The sequence below is a fragment of the Helianthus annuus genome, chromosome 4 (assembly GCF_002127325.2).
Source record: "Helianthus annuus cultivar XRQ/B chromosome 4, HanXRQr2.0-SUNRISE, whole genome shotgun sequence".
NCBI lineage: Eukaryota > Viridiplantae > Streptophyta > Magnoliopsida > Asterales > Asteraceae > Helianthus > Helianthus annuus.
In genome coordinates this window covers 4,333,541-4,352,508 of record NC_035436.2, presented here as the reverse complement: position 1 = coordinate 4,352,508, position 18,968 = coordinate 4,333,541, and positions in this window count along the sequence as shown.

Below are 18,968 nucleotides of genomic sequence, written 5' to 3'. Positions count from 1 at the left end.
ACTGGCAGAAGATTCTCCACCATTGGTGTGAACCAGCTCCTTCACAATCTGAGCAAAACATGCTGTTCCATCAGGAGCATCACCACCCAACTGGATTGACCAGTCACAACCTTCATCCACCTGAACTGCAAGTGCTCGGTTGGTTTGGTTGTTGACAGGCACCAATGTACGATCATTGTTTCTGTTCTGCTGGTTGCCTTGGTTCCTGAAGGGGTTTTGATTCCCGTGCTGGGCTGGCTTTGTACATTCCCGTTTAAAGTGGCCCCGTTCACCACAGTTGAAGCACTTAACAGCTTGCTTATCGAACCCATACTTGGTGTCTCGCTTACTCTCCAAGCTGGTTCTTCCAGTACTTTCCATCCAATCCTTTGCTCTTCTCACAGCACTCGCAAAGGCCCACTTGATGTCCATCAAGTCCATCTCTTCCTTATCAATCTGCCTGTAATCTTCTTGTGTCAGATTAATGTTTCCAATCTGACCTTCTATCAACCCACAGTACGCGCTCACTACAGTGTTAAGCAGCTCCATGTGTTCCTTAGCTACTTCTACACTGATTTTAGAAAAACTTGAAGTGTCAAGCTGTACTGGATTTGACTTTGATTGTTGACCTGCAGCAGATGATGTTCCTCCATAACAGGCATATTGTGGTTGTTGAACAGGAGGAGGAGGAGGTGGTTGTATTGGATTTCCATACAAATCTGTGGTTGGAGGCGGCTTTACAGGAACTTGCACTGGATTGCCGTACATATCCGTGCTTGTGACAAACGCCGTTTGAAGTGGAGCATGTGAACCGGCTTTTGCAGATGAAGTAGTGGAGGTGCCATAATACATCTCTGGATTCTGTGGCACTGCAACTCTCTTTGCCTTCAACGTTTCTTCCTGATCCTTGTTCTCCAGAAGCTGCACGAAATCGTTGATATTGGTAGTTCTCAACGTTCCGTTGTACTTCAAGATTTCCAGGAAGTTATTCCATTGAGGCGGCAATGCATCGGCAAACTTCTTTACCACCTCTGTTGGAGTCGTTGTGACTTCAAAGTTTGTCAGCTCAGTAAGCAGGTGATAGAAACGGCTTGTCATATCTCCCAAGGACTCCTTATCCATACATGTGAAGCCATCAAATTCTTTCTTCAGTAGATCTCGTCGTAGTTGACGCGTGGCTTCATTACCTACTCCTCTTGTCTTCAATGCATCCCACAACTTCTTCGTAGTCTTGAAACTGACGAACTGATGATAAATATCCTTGCTCAGTGCTTGAGTGAGGATAGCGTATGCTTTCTTTTCTAAGTCATACGTCTTCTTTTGTTCATCAGGAAGATCGGCAAATGTAGCTGTCGAAGAAGCAGCAACCTCGATAGTTTGATCGAATTCCGTAATGAACCGTAACCACAACTCTGTATTTTGACCAAGAATGTATGTATGGAAACGATCAACCCATCCTGGATATTCATGAAGATGCATCAACTTTGGAGGCCTGTTTAAACTTCCGGTTTCACTTTCGCTTAGAAGAAGACTTTGAATACTCGGAGTTTGATTTGAAACAAACGCCCATTGACCAGCTGGAGTGGCATTTGCTTGTGAGGATGTAGAAACTGGAGATTCGGCCCATGATGGAGATTGACTGGTATTCATGTATTTTCCACTGTCTGGAGCCGGACTTCCCCACCAACTCGGATTCATGATAGATAAGCAAAATAAATGCTAAGTAAGAAAGATCCGAAAGATAACACAACCGAAAGATCCTGGTCGAAAGATCTGAAATCACAGAAACTTGTTAACAATAAACAAACCTCAATCGAAAGATATAACCTTGTTCGAACGATCAACAGTACTCGAAAGATTACTGTTGACTCTCGAACAATGATTTCGAAAGATTCAAGAACTCGAAAGATTCCCTTTGAAAGATCCTTATCTTTCGAGCCAAATCCTTATCTTTCGAACAACAGATCTCGAAAGATTCACCAATACGAAGGATCCTAATCTTTCGGACACTAGTCTTTCGAAAAGATTCCTCTGTCGAAGGATATGTTTCAGACTTCGAAGGATGGGTCGAAGGATATAAATCTTTCGAGCCCTCCTTGATCGAAAGATATCGAAGGATGATCTTTCGATGTCGAAAGATATCTTTCGAGAGCTCTGACACAATCTGATCTGATGTGAAAGGTTGGTGAAAAGGTGACAGGGGTTGGTGAAGTTGCTTTCGGCAGAAGGGATGTTTCTGCACAACTTTCCACCAAACTTTTTGACTTTCAAAAATTATACCCAAAAAGGCAAAACCTTATCCTCAAGTTCAGTCACCGGAAACACACCGGAATACCACCGGAAAACACAAAGTTTTCTAAAAACCAATTTTTATGTTACCCAACCCAAACTTGAACACTCCCGAAGGTTTAGAAACCGTTTTTCAGTTTAAACAAGCAAGAAAAACCACCAAAAACGGGTGCTAAACCAAGTGTTCAAACACACCAAACACTTGAACAAACCCGGTTTTAAACAAGGTAAAGAGCGAGGCTCTGATACCACTTGTAGGTCCCTTTTCGCGGAGGATTACGAACCTAAACCTTGTTATACAAACCTACTAGCGAGTGCGGAATCCAAGCTAGCAAGCAAACCGAGTTAGTAGCAAGTAGAGAAACAAACACACAAAGATTCACCGATTAACACTAGTCGTATTAATGCAAATGAAGGTTCGGTTACAAGCTCAATGTTTACAGAAGTGTTCTATAAACTCTCTAAGTGTGTGTGTGAGTTCTGGGCAGAATGCTCTCTAAGCTTCTATCTCTCGGGTGTGTGGGAATGGCAGAACTATGGAACTCTCAACACATGCATGGGTATATATACCCAGCTCAGCAGGTCTGCTCGAAGGATTCGACAGATGGTCCGAAGGATCATCTGTCGACCACATGTTACACGAAAGATCAGCGTGGACCTCGAAGGATCATCCTTCGAGGTCTAATGGTCGAACCATGGTCGAACCATATCTTTCGATCACCTCGAAGGATCAGGTGTATCCTTCGAGGCTATCCTTCGATCAGAACATCTTTCAAATGTTGTCCAAGTCAAACCGGAGGATGGTTGACTTGGTCAACTTACAGACTACTAAGGACATCGTTTACATACAGACCCAATACAGACAAAGTACAGACACAAGTGCACCAACAAACTCCCCCTTGGCTGTAGCTTTGTCTTTGATCTCTAAGCTTTGTCTTGTTCTTCTAAAAGTGTAGACTCGTCTTGAACTTCGACGGTCTTTGGTCTTCAGGTCTTCAAGACTCTGATGTCCTTTCAAGTCTTCAATGTCGGAGGATCTTCAAAGTCTTCACGTCTTGAAAGCAGAGAGTGTATCAACAAACTACCCGTATCATGTAGGAAGTGTGTTGACAAACTCCCCCTTAACATAAGCTCCCCCTTGAGTTATGCTCGTGAAATACTTTAACTTTATGAAGTAAGATCCTTGAGGTGATGATGATGGCCAGCGGCAACTCGATCATCTTCATTCATTGAGTGCCTTCGTGTCTTCATTCCAAAGCTCGTCAACGACCATGTTCTCCTAGCCTTTAGAATCTGCACATGCAAGAAATCTAAACGCGTAATGAGAACAATTGCTTGGAATATAGTATAAACAAATGACACACGAATGACCATGTCATAATCAAACACCGTCCGACAGTTTGAAAGTTTAATAAAATTTGTCAATTTTAGTTTTTAACTTTCAAAACATGCAAATTTCGACCTTTTATGAAGATTTAGTCAGTTCGGTTTTCAGTCAGGTTTCAGGTAACGAAGACTTGAGCTCCAACATCGTACGATCGAAAATAAAGCAGAAATAAAGTCTTTTTGGCTTTTATAAAGTTTATATTAAAACAAGCCTAAAATCTTTTTGGTATTTTGAAATTAAAAGACAACAATTTAAGATCCTTTGAGTGTTATCAAACGACATCACCGCTAATGTCGTGCTGATATGCACCAAACGACGAAACTGTTTAAAAGAAATAATAAAAGTTAAGCAGTAAATAAATAAATATATACAAACATTCTTTTTGCGAGTTTCGAGGGTAAGAGAATCATATCAGTGTACGGTCATGCCAAAACACTCTTGTTGTTCAGTTAGTTAACATTAAGATAAGCATCCTATAACAATTATCGGTATTGTTGTCCACTTAAGCTCAACTTATCAGATGTAATCATGTTTAGAGGATACGTTAACGTATGATTTATACTTACCGACCGGTGTTCATCCACATCACGACACATTCCCGTATCAAGGTATGCACGAGAGTTCATCTTACCGGTGAGTATACCGATTATCATCTGTTTGACCGTATAAATTGTGAGATACTCACTTATTTTGATTTGAAAACAAGCCCTATGTGATATAATCACTTATTGATGAGGAACTTGATTTTCGTATGCATGAGGGCACAGGTGCAAGTCCGTGAACAGGTCAGTACTTCCGTACAGCAGAGAGACGAACTTGACACCCGGATAGATGTGATAGTAAGAGTTCCTGACAATCAAGGCCATGTTTGCCTAAGTCTCTTACATCACTTGGTGAAGACAAGTGTTTAGTATAATACTTTTTATTTTTAATCTTTTGCACTTTTTATTTGGTTTTGTATTAATGACTTTAATAACTAGTTTCTTATGTTGAAGGTGATCTTTCCTTATCGTTTGTCCGTGGTGTGTTGACATTATTTTACTGTCTATATAAAATAAAAGATTTTCACCATTCATATCTCCACGGTCTATATGGAACGGTTTGGTAAGGGTTAAGGGAACGGTTTGGTAAGGGTCTTGCCCTTGTTCAGCGTTTAGAGGTCCTGCAAGGGACCTGGGTCAAATTTAGTAGGATCTCCTTCAATGCCCATAGGTATTGGATGGCGGGGATCCAAACTCTTTGACCCCCTCATAAGTTAACTACTATTAATACTATAACCCGGCTATTTAGGACTGTATCCCTGCTTACTCAGACTACTTAGCCGAGGGTAACGTCACCGCCAAAAGCGGGGCCTACCACAATTTGCATTAATAACTTAATTCATTATCTTCCAATAATCCAACCCTTTAGGATTGTATCCTTGCTGACTCAAACTACTGGGTTGAGGGTAACGTCGCCTTCAAAAGAGGGGCCTACTACAATAACTAAGATAATCTCTTAAACAAGTGCAAAAGTACGAAAATAATCCAAGGTTATACTAATACACGAGTCGGATCCAAGTGATTCATCTTGTCTATCGGTTTTTATTTTATTTTTATTTTTCAGCATTTAGATAGTTTTTATTTTCTTAGTTTAAAAACATTTTCAAACTTTTTGATTTGATTAGACGTTGAGGATAAACCGGTACTAAAAGCTCTTGTGTCCTTGGACGAACTCGGTATCTTACCAACACTATACTACGTCCACGATGGGTGCACTTGCCCATATGTGTGTTTAGTGTTAGTAAATATCGTGTTTTATAAATTTAAAACTTGGCTAAAGGTGTAAAAGGGGCTTAAATATATATATCTAAATTATATATACACGGACACACATCAAGTTTTTGGCGTCGTTGCCGGGGACACAAGGATTTTAAGAAAGTTAGGAAGCAACGGCCTAATCATATTTTTATTTTTCTTTTTAATTTTTTTAGGATTTTCTTAGTTTTTCAGCTTCTGCAGAGCTCAGCACGGGTCGTGCCCGCTGAACACGCCCCCGTGCTCAATCATTGGAACTGGCAATCCTGTTTTAAGTTAGACAGTAAGCTGAACACGGGGCCGTGCTCACTCAACATGCCCCCGTGCCCAAGATTCTCTTACTGAAAACAGAACCGTTAGATCCCGGCGATTGGTAATTTCTGACATAAACATGAGTGATAGTAATTCTTTTTACTTTCGGCACTCTTATGGTATGTGGTGTCAATTATGTGGAGGCGAACATGAAGAATTAAAATGTTATTTTCTAAATTATAGGCCCCACTATATAGACCCACCAATTCCTTATAACCTTAAGAGGGGCGAAAGTAAAAATAAGCACTATCTCTCCCTCGAATGCGCCCAGCCAGATATTCTAGGAGAAATGCTCCTTGACGAGTTATTTCAACTAGAAGAGCTAATTCTAAATTGGTCAAAAGAACTTAGGAAGGATTTTATTGATCCACCCCAAGAAGATGACCATGAAGAAATGTTGGAACCGCATTCCGACAACCTCGTTGCTCCCGAAAATACCTTCATACCTAGAAAAGACTTGGACGATAGTCTTCCCTGTGCCGATTGTGCCGTGAAGGACTCTCCATCGACTTCGTTTGGTGCATACATAGACCTGAGCGATTCGGCATACACCTTCTTTAACGAGAGCCCGGAAAAGGGTTGGACTTGTCCACCTAGAATGAAAATAGGAATTACCCTCACCGACAACCTCTTGCGTTCTCGCCTTAGTCTAGGACAATTAAGGTATCTTAGGCACTTTGGGGTTGTTCCAACCAATCAAGAGCCACCCGATACAGGTAAGCTCCTTAAAAACTAGACAACTTCATAAAATGATCCCCCGACACGGGGCCGTGTCCAGCCAACACGCCCCCGTGTTCACCAAAAGATTCCCTTCTGATCAGTACGTCAGAATACGGACAAACTGTGTCAGAACTTCACCTGCACACGGGGCCGTGTCCGACGGACACGGGGCCGTGTCCAGGATGCTGTCGTTTTCTATAAATGCAGCCAAGAATTCTGCACATTTGGACCAACTTGGGACAGAGATTTGAAGGAATATTCTCTCAAACTATCCTAGGTAAGTCTAAAAGAAGGTTCCAACAACCCATCTTGTCCTTTCCTCTTCTAGCCGTTTCCTTCTTTTTTCATCTTTCTCCAAGAACTACCATTAAAAGTTTGAATTCTTCAAACTTTGTGGTAGGAAGCAATGAGTTTTGTTCAAGGAATCTTGGAAAAAACATGTTATGTAACATTGTTTTAAGTTATTAATGTTTAACAAGCCTACACAAGTTCAGAAAATAACTTAAAACTTCAAGTTTCCTTGCTTCAAAATTCTGCAGAAAGATGAACACGGGGCCGTGCTCAATGAGCACGGCGCCGTGTCCAGATACTGTTTCATCAAATAAACTATTTTTCGGTTTATTTTTCGTAGAATGTCGAGTGAAAACAGCGAAACATCATCCGTTCGTTCATCAAACAACCGAAGAGGAAGGAGGCCCTCCGTTGAAGCTACGCTTGTGCACTATGTGATAGTGTAACACCTCGAAATTTTGTGTCCAATAATGTGTTAACACGTGTCATTAGTTTACACGTGGCATTTAATATTAAATAAAGGACTAAAATTGACAAACCTTGAAAGTATGTAAATTCGAGGGTTATAATTGTCAAACGAGGGTAAGTATTCTGTATAGTAACCCTGAACAATGCTCGTACCTTCAAACGAATAAATCATGGATCGTACGGAAGCAAAACGCGGAAGAAAGTGAGAGATTACAAGCTGCAGGGGTTAACTGTGTCAACATGTTTAATTATACCTCTGAGTGACCCTTTGACGAATCCAAGGCTTTGTAACAATAAAATACGCTCACTAGAATACACTATATAAATTCCGCGAAGTTCCGTTTTGAAACGAGAAAGTTATGATCAAATTCGTATGAGAAGGGTTAAAAGCGTCAACAATATAAATTAAAGCTTTTCGGATGATAAGTAAACTAACCGGGGGCTTAACAGTACGAGTAAAAGACCCGAGGCCTTAATTGTAATTAACCGAGGGCCAAACCGCAAAGTTACCCCTTCAAACCCGAAAGGTCAGGTTATTAATTACCAAAGATTTCGGTAATCATTACCAAAAGATTTAAAAGATTTTAAAACAACCCTTACGGACCGTAAAGGTCCTGCCTTACGGACCGTAAGGGGGTGAATGATTAAGTTTGTCTCCGCCACAGGCTTACGGACCGCAAGGCCCAAGCCATACGGTCCGTAAGCGATGCCCAGCCACAGAAATTGGTTGTTGGCTGTTTAAAGCGGTAGAACAATTATGTATGGGTTTCCCAGAGGTATGGGCGCCCCCTACTCGACCCATAGCACCTTAGGACACCTGCCATTCATCCATACTCACTTGTAGGATGTGTTGTAATGATCTAAAGGCCATTCTTGCACTATAAATAGGCTTACATTGTGCATAAGTTTACCACACCTCAAAACACATCTTCTGGTCATTCCTGAAGCTCACAAGCTTTCTTCTAACATTCCTAAGTCGTGCACAATCCTCTGTAAGTATGCCAAACCTTCTATGGCTTTGTTTTTGCTTAGTTTAGCCTAAAAGTCAATCCGTCGTAACTAACGATTGACTTTGCGATAAATCACGAATGGTCCAGTGAATTGTCGAATCAAAAGTAGTTATGTGTTGGTATTTATGTGGGTAATAAACCCCTAAAAGGGTTCCCTCTGATCACCACTCTAACTAGATCAAATGTCGAGTCAAACGTATACTTAAAAAGTCAACAGAAAGCCATTTTGCGATTTCTTGCATAATCTGTAATGTAGGTGATATGCAACCTGTTTAAACACTCATAAAACATGATATTAAGTATATAAACTTGTCTAAACTCGTTTGATTCGGCCATTTGCTATATTGACCCGGTTTGGAGCCGAAAGTCGCAAAAGTTTGACTTTTGCTTTGACTTCAGTTCTGACCCGTTTTAGTGTAATGTAGATATGCCTTAGGACTCTCTTAGGACCAGGTTACATGATGGTATAACCCTCTGTGACCGGTTCATTGTTTGTCCGAGTCTTTTACGCCTTTCCGTTAATTGCTTAAAAAGTTGACCGTAACGCCCTTTTCAAAATAAAACGAGTATTTCGGACACGTGAAGGGACCATAACCTTGCTTACTAAATTCTAAGCATGTCCCTAAAGTTTCACGCCAATCCGAGGTCTAGAATAGGAGTTATGCTAAATAGCGCACTTAAAAGAAACTTTTGTAATAAACGGCGCAATTAGCATAACGCCTATCTAAACCAAGATTTCGTCACCAAAAATTTTACTCACTGTTGTAAAATAATATTTTGGGAATTTTAAAGATTTTTAATTATTTTTGACCTGCTCATAACCTGCGGTTATGGCTACGGTTCGGTAAATACCGAATATGCCCTTTTTGGCCAAAACTTGAGTTCTATAAGGTCTTTTGACCCGATTCCAGTTGCTACTGATTTTAAATAATAAATAAAGTATTTTGGACCTTATGAACTGTTCGGGAAACTCAGAATTCCTGTAGAACTCAGAAAGCCCTTTTAAAAGTCTTTAAAATGACCGGAAAACCCCTACGGGGCGTGTAATAAACTTAAACTCGTTACGGGCATCACGGAAGGTATCCTACTGATACCCCAACCTCTTTAAATCATATTGACTTAGGAAACAGGTGTAGGACTCTCACGGTTACCCGTTGCGCCTATTGCGCGCACGGTTCGGCTTATGTAACTAGTTTACATAAATTAGCTGATACGGGTCAAACCATATTATTTTGACCCCAAAATCCAGAGTGTGAATATTAAACCCATATAAAACAAGTCTCTGAACTTGTTGGGTCAGAATTACATTCCATTCCCGGTTTTCGCCTTTCACGCGATTAAACCGTATCTATCCTTTGAAAATTGACCGGTCTAGGCTACGGCTAATATAAAGACCCGTTAGGATTCTAATAGGTTATTTTAAAACCTTCGTTCCAGAATAGGAGCCCAGTAAAAGATATCTGTGATTAAGTCGATTAAGGACTATACTTGCAAAGGTAAATACTTTTAACTTATTTTCCGATATACGGGCTTGGGTTACGGTATCTAAACTACCGCTTGGTCGGGCAATTGACCCCAACTCATTTGTAGTTGGGTATTATCAATGTGACCCGTTTAAAATTTGATTTGTTGGCTTAACGCCTTTGGGGGCTTAATGACCATGTCCTGGATATCCTTGGCATCATTTTACGAAATGGCCATGACCTCGACATTCGGGTGTAGGCGTACACCCGGCATTATGTCTATATTAATTAAAGACGTAGCCGTTGGTTTACCCACCACGGTTTTACGCTATGTGGTGTGTCTATTAAACTTTAACTCGGCACGACCCGGGCGACCGAACGCATAGCAAACATGTAATTCTTTACAAGATTTAAATATAAATTATCCCAAGTTATAAAAGAGTTTGTGCCTTGTGCATTCAAATCAATTTTAATAAACATTTTACAAAAGTGTCGGTTGAATGTATTTACCAGTGTAAACTGATGTATTTTCCCAAAAAGATTAACTGCAGGTACTAGACGAAATCGGCTGCTATTACTCCTTAGCATCCTTAAGAGTCTCGCAAGCTTCTTGATGCCTTGTTTGTGGAACAATACTTTTATTATTATTATTTTGATCCCCTGTGGATACCATTCGATTAATTGTGATACATTCGATATTGCAATCAATGGTTGAATTATATTTATCTTTACGCTTCTGCTGTGCATTCATATAATTGTGTGGTTTGACTATATTGTTGCCAACTACGTCACGGTAATCCCCCACCGGGCCCACCGGTGATACACGTGGAAATCGGGGTGTGACAGGTTGGTATCAGAGCCAACATTGAGTGAATTAAACACTATCCAAATGTGTTTAATCTCAATGACACAATTGCACATACTTGAGTCTAGACATGAACATAAGACAAAATGGAATCGTATTTTTTCAGTTCATCTCTTTATTTTTTTCATTATGATTTTAATAACTTTGAAAGCAGGAAACATGCTACCTGTAATTTTCCGTGGAAAAGGAAGAGGAAGAAGGGGCAGAGGAGAGATCATTACTCACAATGATCACGAAGCTGGACCTTCGAATACGCGAGCTCCTTCGACCACAAGGAGTGAAGAACCACAAAGACGGAGAAACCTTTTTGAACCTGCGAGACATTCTACCTCGCACAGCTCGACGCCGTCGTACCGTCACTCTTTCGGACCAGATTCCGAAAATGATCCCAACAACCCTCAGCCATCCTATCTACCTCTACAGCGCTCGGTGTCGCACCGTGCTTTTGACGATCCCACGCCATACTTCAGAAGTCAGTTTAATCCAGCTGACTACATTCAGAAACCTGCAGGCTTTGTCCCCCTAGGACCACAAGATCACTTCTCGGAAGACCACATGGATGAGGACACAGATCCAACAGAACCTGCTCGTGGTACGCCCACACATCCTATCGAGATCTCCGATGGGTCTTCTTTCCATGGGACACCTTATCAGGGCCCAGATAGCTTCATGGCGTTATTTAACCAACATGAGTGGTACTATACGCCATCTCAACAAGCATCACAGCAACAGCAGCAGCATCTGCAAGATCCCTCCGAGGATCCGCATTTCGTGGAAGTTACGCCACCACCGCCGTCACCGGTTCAACCAGTAGTTCCAGATCCGCCAAGGCGTAGAAGATCTGGCGCACGGATGTCTACCCGAGGAGGGGAATTCCACTTCAGCACCCCTCGCCACTCAAGCGGTAGTCACTATCCGTCAGTACCTGAAGAAGGGCCTTCAAGCCCAGCACAAGAGGCGAACTCTGCACCAGTTGCACCATCTTCGCCACCGTTTGGGTATGATCACCCAATACCGGCATACACGGGTCCCTCTGCATACAACCCGTTCGAACCATCGTCGCACGCGCATTACAACTACAACTATGAGCGCGACCCATATGTGGTAGCGGCCAGGTATGATGCCCGCTATCCCGACGGAGCTTGTGGACATCTAGGGGTACCGGATTACTCAGCTCATGGGTATCCAGCACCTCCTAGACCTCCAGTTCCGCAACCGGCGCCACAACTACGTTTCTCTCCTCCTGAGCAAGAAGTAATACTCCACCGTTTGAGCCGAGTGGAAAGAGACTTCGAGGAAGAACGTAAGAGCCACCGAGGATTCCTCAAGGGCTTGGCAAACCTACTGAAGGGCAAGAAGAAAAAACGTGATCATTAGCCCTTATAGGTGTACTAATGTAATTCCTATTTTGAAATAAGTCCCTGCGCGGACGTTTATCGTATTTCAGTCCCTACGTGGACTTATCTTTTTAGTCCCTGCGAGGACGCCTATCGTGTATTAGTCCCTGTGTGGACTTGTCTTTATTTAACCTCTATGAAGGTATGTACCTGTTTTAAAAAGTCCCGTTTAGGGCAACGTGTAATCGTACTTAAAAGCTTATGGAATGTATGTTATAAATTTCATCTTTGTTAATATTGTATATAAAATTATTCAAAACCATTCCTTTTCAATTAATCTGCCTAATATATAAAGAATCTTAAAGAGTGAAACCTAGCCTAGTGTCTTTTTAGACCCGGCCAAGATGGTAAGACCTGATTAAAAGATTCAGATTTCTGTTAACCTCTGTAATCATGTTAACTTCCTTGGCAGATGTGATTCGTTAAAATCACACGCGTCATTCCTATATAAGGATCCTTTAAGGATTCCAAAAGCCCAACTAAAAGATTTATAAATCATGGGTTAAATCATCAATAAAGATGATCAAATCATTAAACATCCATTAGTGATGTCGTGCCCACGGGCCGTAATAATTGTCTTAGAAGACAAAAGGCAGTAGTGGTCTATGACCCCTGTCAGAAAAGAGATAAAAGAACTACGGTTCAAATCTCCATGCCCTGGTTCTCTGTAATCCAGGCTAATATTACAAAAATGTCCTTGTGACTAGGCTATGATGCCACAAACAATATTATTTGTAATTAGGATAAGTAAGTTCAAATCCTGAATCGAAATGAGTAATAAGTTAACCAGATATGGTCTCTGTTACCATGGTTAAAGAATTGCCATAAAAGACAATTCATAATAAACTCCTAAATAAAATTTTCATTATCTTCTGCAACAGATTCGAGTTACCATGGCGGATCCCAATGGAGAAAATAGCCATACGAATGAAGACGATTATGATAACGCCCAAGTGCATTTAACGGGCGCGCAATTAAAGGCTCTGGTCGACAACGCTGTTCAGGCAGCTCTAAATCGACAATTTACAGAATCTCGAAGCAGAACCGTATCAAAACCACTCTCCAAACCAAAGACACACTCCAAACCACTCTCCAAGCCCAAGAAGGATGACGATAATCACTCGTCCAATGAGAACAGTGTTCGTCGTGAAAGAGAGTATACTGATGCATCCCGTGCCAGGGGCTGCACATACAAGTACTTTGTGTCTTGTAAACCCCGAGACTTCACGGGGGAGAAAGGTGCCGTCGATTGTATGACGTGGCTGGATGAGATGGACACCATAGTGGACATCAGTGGCTGTGCGGAAAGGGATGTAGTAAAGTTTGTGTCGCAATCGTTTAAGGGCGAGGCCCTGGCATGGTAGAGGGCATTGGTTCAGGCCTCGGGAAAGACTGTGCTGTACAAAATGACATGGGAGGAATTCATATCTCTCATTAAAGAAAATTACTGCCCTCAGCATGAGGTGGAGAAGATAGAGTCCGATTTTGTATCATTGGTGATGACAAACCTGGACTGCCAGGCCTACTTAACGAGCTTCAACACGATGTCTCGCTTGGTTCCATATCTAGTAACCCCGGAGCCAAGGAGAATCGCTCGTTTCATCGGGGGGTTAGAACCCGCAATAAAGGCGAGTGTGAAGGCCTCTCGGCCAACGACCTTCAGGTCTGTAACCGACCTCTCTTTGTCCCTAATAATGGATGCGGTCCGACTGAGATCACTGAGGAACAAAGAGGCCGAAAAGAGGAATCGTGAGGACGATACCTCACGAAGGTCGGGCAAGAAACACCGTGGGAACGGTGATGGCAAGAGAGGGGGAATCAAAGAAAGATGGGCAACAATCTGGAGAGAAGCCCAAATGCAAAAACTGCCAGAAGTATCACTTTGGTAAGTGCAGGCTAGGGTCAAACTCACAGTCCCAGCCGAAGTCGTTTACGTGTGGACTGTGCAAGTCCAAGGACCACAAGACTGTGGACTGCAAGAAAATAAAGGATGCGACCTGCTATAACTGCAATGAGAAGGGGCACATAAAAAGCAACTGCCCCAAATACGCCAAGAAGACTGAGGAAACCAAGAAGACAAATGCGAGAGTCTTCCGTATGGATGCAAAGGAAGCAGTGCTGGACGACAATGTAATCACAGGTACTTTTCTCGTAAATAATATCTTTGCAAGAGTACTTTTCGATTCAGGCGCTGATAAGTCCTTCGTAGACCAAAAATTTTGCAAATTGCTGAATATGCCCATCAAAACCCTAAATGTCAGATACGAAGTAGAGCTAGCAGATGGCACAGTAGAAACCGTCTCCACTATACTAGATGGATGTGAGATATCCATTAAGAACCACTCTTTTCCTCTATCTCTACTTCCCTTCAAACTGGCTGGTTTTGACATTGTTCTGGGCATGGACTGGTGATGTGTGAAAATGTGTATATTAAATTCAAACAAGTTTTAAAAAGGGAATCACAACCTAAACCACACACAATCGGCAAGTGCATCGGTCGCAGTGTAGTGTAGATGGCAAGACCGGATATCAATCCGTGGACACTATATGCAAACCCTAGATAATAAACCTCTGTCGAATAGATAGTCCATTTTAAGTTCGATGTTGAGATGGTTTTTATTAATTAATTAATACTAAAAGCAAACACAAGACACGAAACAAGCAGACAGACAAGCACGCGAGCGAATGGTGATCAAATATATATGAGATAAAGGCTACCTAGGCAAAGAATCCCTAGAATCATGCAATGCTAGTGTGACAGTGACAACGGTTAAATATCTATTTCCCTCAATTGACCCCCCGCTAGAGATGTCCCAAGTGAGAAAGCAAGACTAAGTGTGAAGTGCTAGAATGGACCGGCTCGAGCTATCGATACCAAATCCTACGAAATTAGAACCCTTTGACCTCGGAAACAGTGATGTTGAGAGAGGGTTTCAAAATCGCAAAGCAGACCTAACTTAAATTATTGAAATCCTAGGAAACCCTAAACGCGATGAAATAAACGAGCCCGAGCTATCGGTCACCCAATCTACCCAACAACGATTAGCTAATAACCTAGCTCACCTTTATCGTCTTTCGAGTCAAAAGATGAGGATGCAAGTTTTAGTAAATCAATTTTAATGATTAGTTGAATTGGTCAATTTCTCAACACAATACCCAAACCGAAAACCCTAAGATTAACGATTCAAATTAAACTCTAAGTCTAGGGGGAATTTCTTCGTGCCTAAACCGCTGAATTCATCAACCAAAAATCAATTAACATACACCAACATGCAATACCAAGATCAAAATCAAAGTCAAATCATGTAAATCACACCAATTAACCGAAATCAAGTCACAAACGTATCACAATCAACTAGTTCATCAAAACCTAGGTAGTTATAACGTTTAGCTACTCATAATATTCATCAATTCAACAAAACAAGGTCTGAAAACAACTGAAATCATGTTCTATGCGAAAAGAAACCGAAAAAATCAATGTTTAGCAAACCCGATACGCTCCAAACTCGAACCGAAAGCTTCCTTGACCTTTGCACAGCCTCAAGATGCTTCAAAATCGTCCAAGAATGTTCCCAAGTCGCCTGTGTGTCGAATGATGCCAACCCTAATCGGCTGCAATGTGTTTATAAAGTTTTTGCGAAATACGATCGCCTTACGGACCGTATGAGTTGAGCTTTGCGGTCCGTAAGGAGCTAGGGCAAATCCTGGTGCGCGCCTCCCCTTTGCGGACCGTAAAGACCAGGTCTTGCGGTCCGTAAAGGGTCCTGTTCAGCTGAATTTTGTCTTTTTCCTTGCTTTTCCGACACGTCTTTCCGTGTTACTTCCGCTGCACCATTTTCCTTCCGTTTTCACCGCGAAACTAGCAGGTTTATCACCAATTCCTGCAAATCCATAATTCAAACAATTAAGTATCCAAATCGCGAGAAAACCACATCCAAAATCACCAAAATGTAAGGAATTCGATACGAAAAATATGTGTAATTATAAACATATCAAACATCCCCACACTTAACCTTTTGCTTGTCCCTAAGCAAAATCCTAAGCAGCATATCCAACTCAAACACTTTAACAAAAACGCAAATCTCGAACAAGTTAAAATGCGAACTACTAATCATCAAGCACAACAGTTTCGCAAGACTTACAACGTTCAAAAGGTTGACGAATCATAACATTTATATAAAAACGGGCCTACCTAATCAAGCTTTTCTTACTTTCAAGCAACCAATCATGCAATGTCAACACCCCTCACAATTTCACTCGACACTCGGCTGATATATGTGATAATTCAAGTGAACTCTCAAAACCGAACTATGAAGCATACTATTATAAGCTTGTACGCCAATCAGAATTCCACCTAATTGTCAAGATTCAACATGGATCAAGAGGGCTTTATTGGGTAGGTAAGGGCTACGGGTAGGTTATTTTATTCGAACACAATAGGCTAACACAAATGGGACACGAATAACCGGATAATCACGAAACAAACACTAACAAATTGGTCGCTTTGACCCACAAGTTTAACACAAATACTTTTTCTTCCCTTTTTCTTTTTTTTTCACATTTTCTCTTTTTTTTTCATTTTCATTTTTTCCTCATTTTTTTTCCGAATATAATAATCACATATCACGATCCGGCTATCAAATCACAAACGGGTAACAAACGAATGGCTAGGCTCAAAGTGGTGTATCTACGGGTGATGATGAAACATGTTAAACACAAAGGTAACACAAACAAGGTGATCCTAATGCCTCTATCATATCCATGCTAAACCCTAACCGAAGGTTTTAAACTACATCAAAACGCACAAGTTCTAAAGTAATACAACAAAGTCGGTAAACACACATGAAACGAAAATAGTGAACATATAAATATGAACATGTAAAGGCTCAAATCTCACTATCATGTGGAAAATAAGGGCTACCGATATCGACAATGCACAATCAATCACTCTCCGGCTTAATCCACTATCCTAGGCATCCCGAACCCTTTTTCTTCCCAAAAACCGATTCAACCAACCTACTATCCCGCAACTTAAAGAAACAAGTGCCCTCCGACTCGTAGATTCTACAATTAAACCGCTTTTGACCGACGTTTTGAAAAGGTTTTTGTTTTCTACGCGCTAAAGGACCGGGACTCACAAAACCAACTCTTTTTTTTTTTTCATTTTTGTATATTTTTTTTTTCAAAAATTTTTATATATATGTACAGACTCATTTTACAAAATTCCCCCATCCCCACACTTGAAAGACACATTGTCCCCAATATGAACGAAAAGGAAATAAACAAAAATAAACAACAACGACAATCAGGAAGAGTGAAACTGAACCTCCCCTGATATGCATGAGATACTGCTCGTGGATGGTCAAACCGCTCAGCTATGTGATTCACCAATCATAATATAACCTGTATAATAAACTGCACGGCTAGAAGCAATATATCAAACACAACCATAATATACAATAAATATACAAAGTACAAATACAACAAAAGTCCCAACCGGTTACCCTTACAATTCCCCCGAATACATATATCAAATACAGACCATGATCACAAAAACAAAAATAAAGGGAAAAGTACAAAGGTAACCCAAAATCCCAGCAGATGCTGACTACTGCTGTCCTGGTGGAGGCGGCTGATCCTGTGGAGGAATGTGGAAATAGTCAATGACACGCTGAAGCATCGTCTTGATCTCTACCTGTGCATCTCTCAACTCCTCTACCGACTGCTCTATACCATCCAACCTCTCCTCAACTGTCCTCGCTGCTCTAGGGGCCCCAGCACCCCTAACCCGAGCTCTCTCCCTATCGCCATGCCTGAAACGAGGTGGTACCACCGGGATCTCCTCCTGTGCCTCGCCTCCGGCCCCAATAACCAACTGCACGGCCCTCGGCTCAAGAAATCTAGGCGGATCGCCCGGTGCCAACAATTCTATCATCTGCCTCATGTCACCCAACCGAAAAAGTGACCCGGCAGGCTCCTCATGCAACCATCCTGGTGGGAAATCCTGATACACACCCAAGCTCTCAGCAAGTGCACTAATGTATGAACCCATGAAAATCCTGGAATCTGTACCGCGTCCTCGAGCTCTGTCAAAGGAGTGAAGTAGGAAAACTGCTAAATTGGCCTCCTGGCCCTCCACCATACAATACAATGCAAACAGATCATGGTATGTAACCTTCTCGAGACTCATGTGTCGAGCAAGTACGGTGCAAGCTAAGATCCTATGTATAAAGCGAATAACCGGATCTCGGATCTGTGTGGCTGGAATCCCTGATGACCACGCACCATCTCCTATGGTGGACCAAAATGCCGTCAGCTGTGTCGTGGTGACACACTGAGGTAAATCTGCGTCTGTCCATCCCATCAAACTCTCAGTGAAGATAGGCTGCGTGGTCTCCTCCAACGTATACAACCCTGTGTGGACGGCGAACTGAGCAAGGGACAATATGTGTGTCTGCCGTCCAAGGGCGAAGCTGACAGCAGCAGGCTCAGCAATGCGAACATGATGGAGCCTGAAGGTGGCATGAAACTCCAGTACAAGCTCATGATGATACGCCCGCCTCTCGTCTAATAACCTCCTCCAGCGAGGTGTGATCAACCCCTCAAACCTATCCCGAGCGCCCATGCGCTCCAGCAATGCCCAATCCAGTACCCTAGCTCGGTGATAGCGTAAACCGAGATACCTCCGTAAAGCTGTAAACTCATCTGAAACTGGGTCAAACTGCAGCAGTGTGTGAGTCTCCTCCGGTGGGAGATCCGCTGGTGGTGGTGGCACTGCAAAAAGATCAGGTCTATGTGGATCCTCAGAGTATCGGATCACTCTCGCAGGACGCTCAGGCGGCTGCGGCACTGGAGTGTGTGAAGAGCGTCCTCGCTTGCGGGACAGTTGTGCTGACGACGAAGAGGCCATACCTGCACTCATTTACAACAGTGAGAATTTACAAGACAAATAATACAAGACACCGCCCCCAGCACGTTTTACGATGCAATG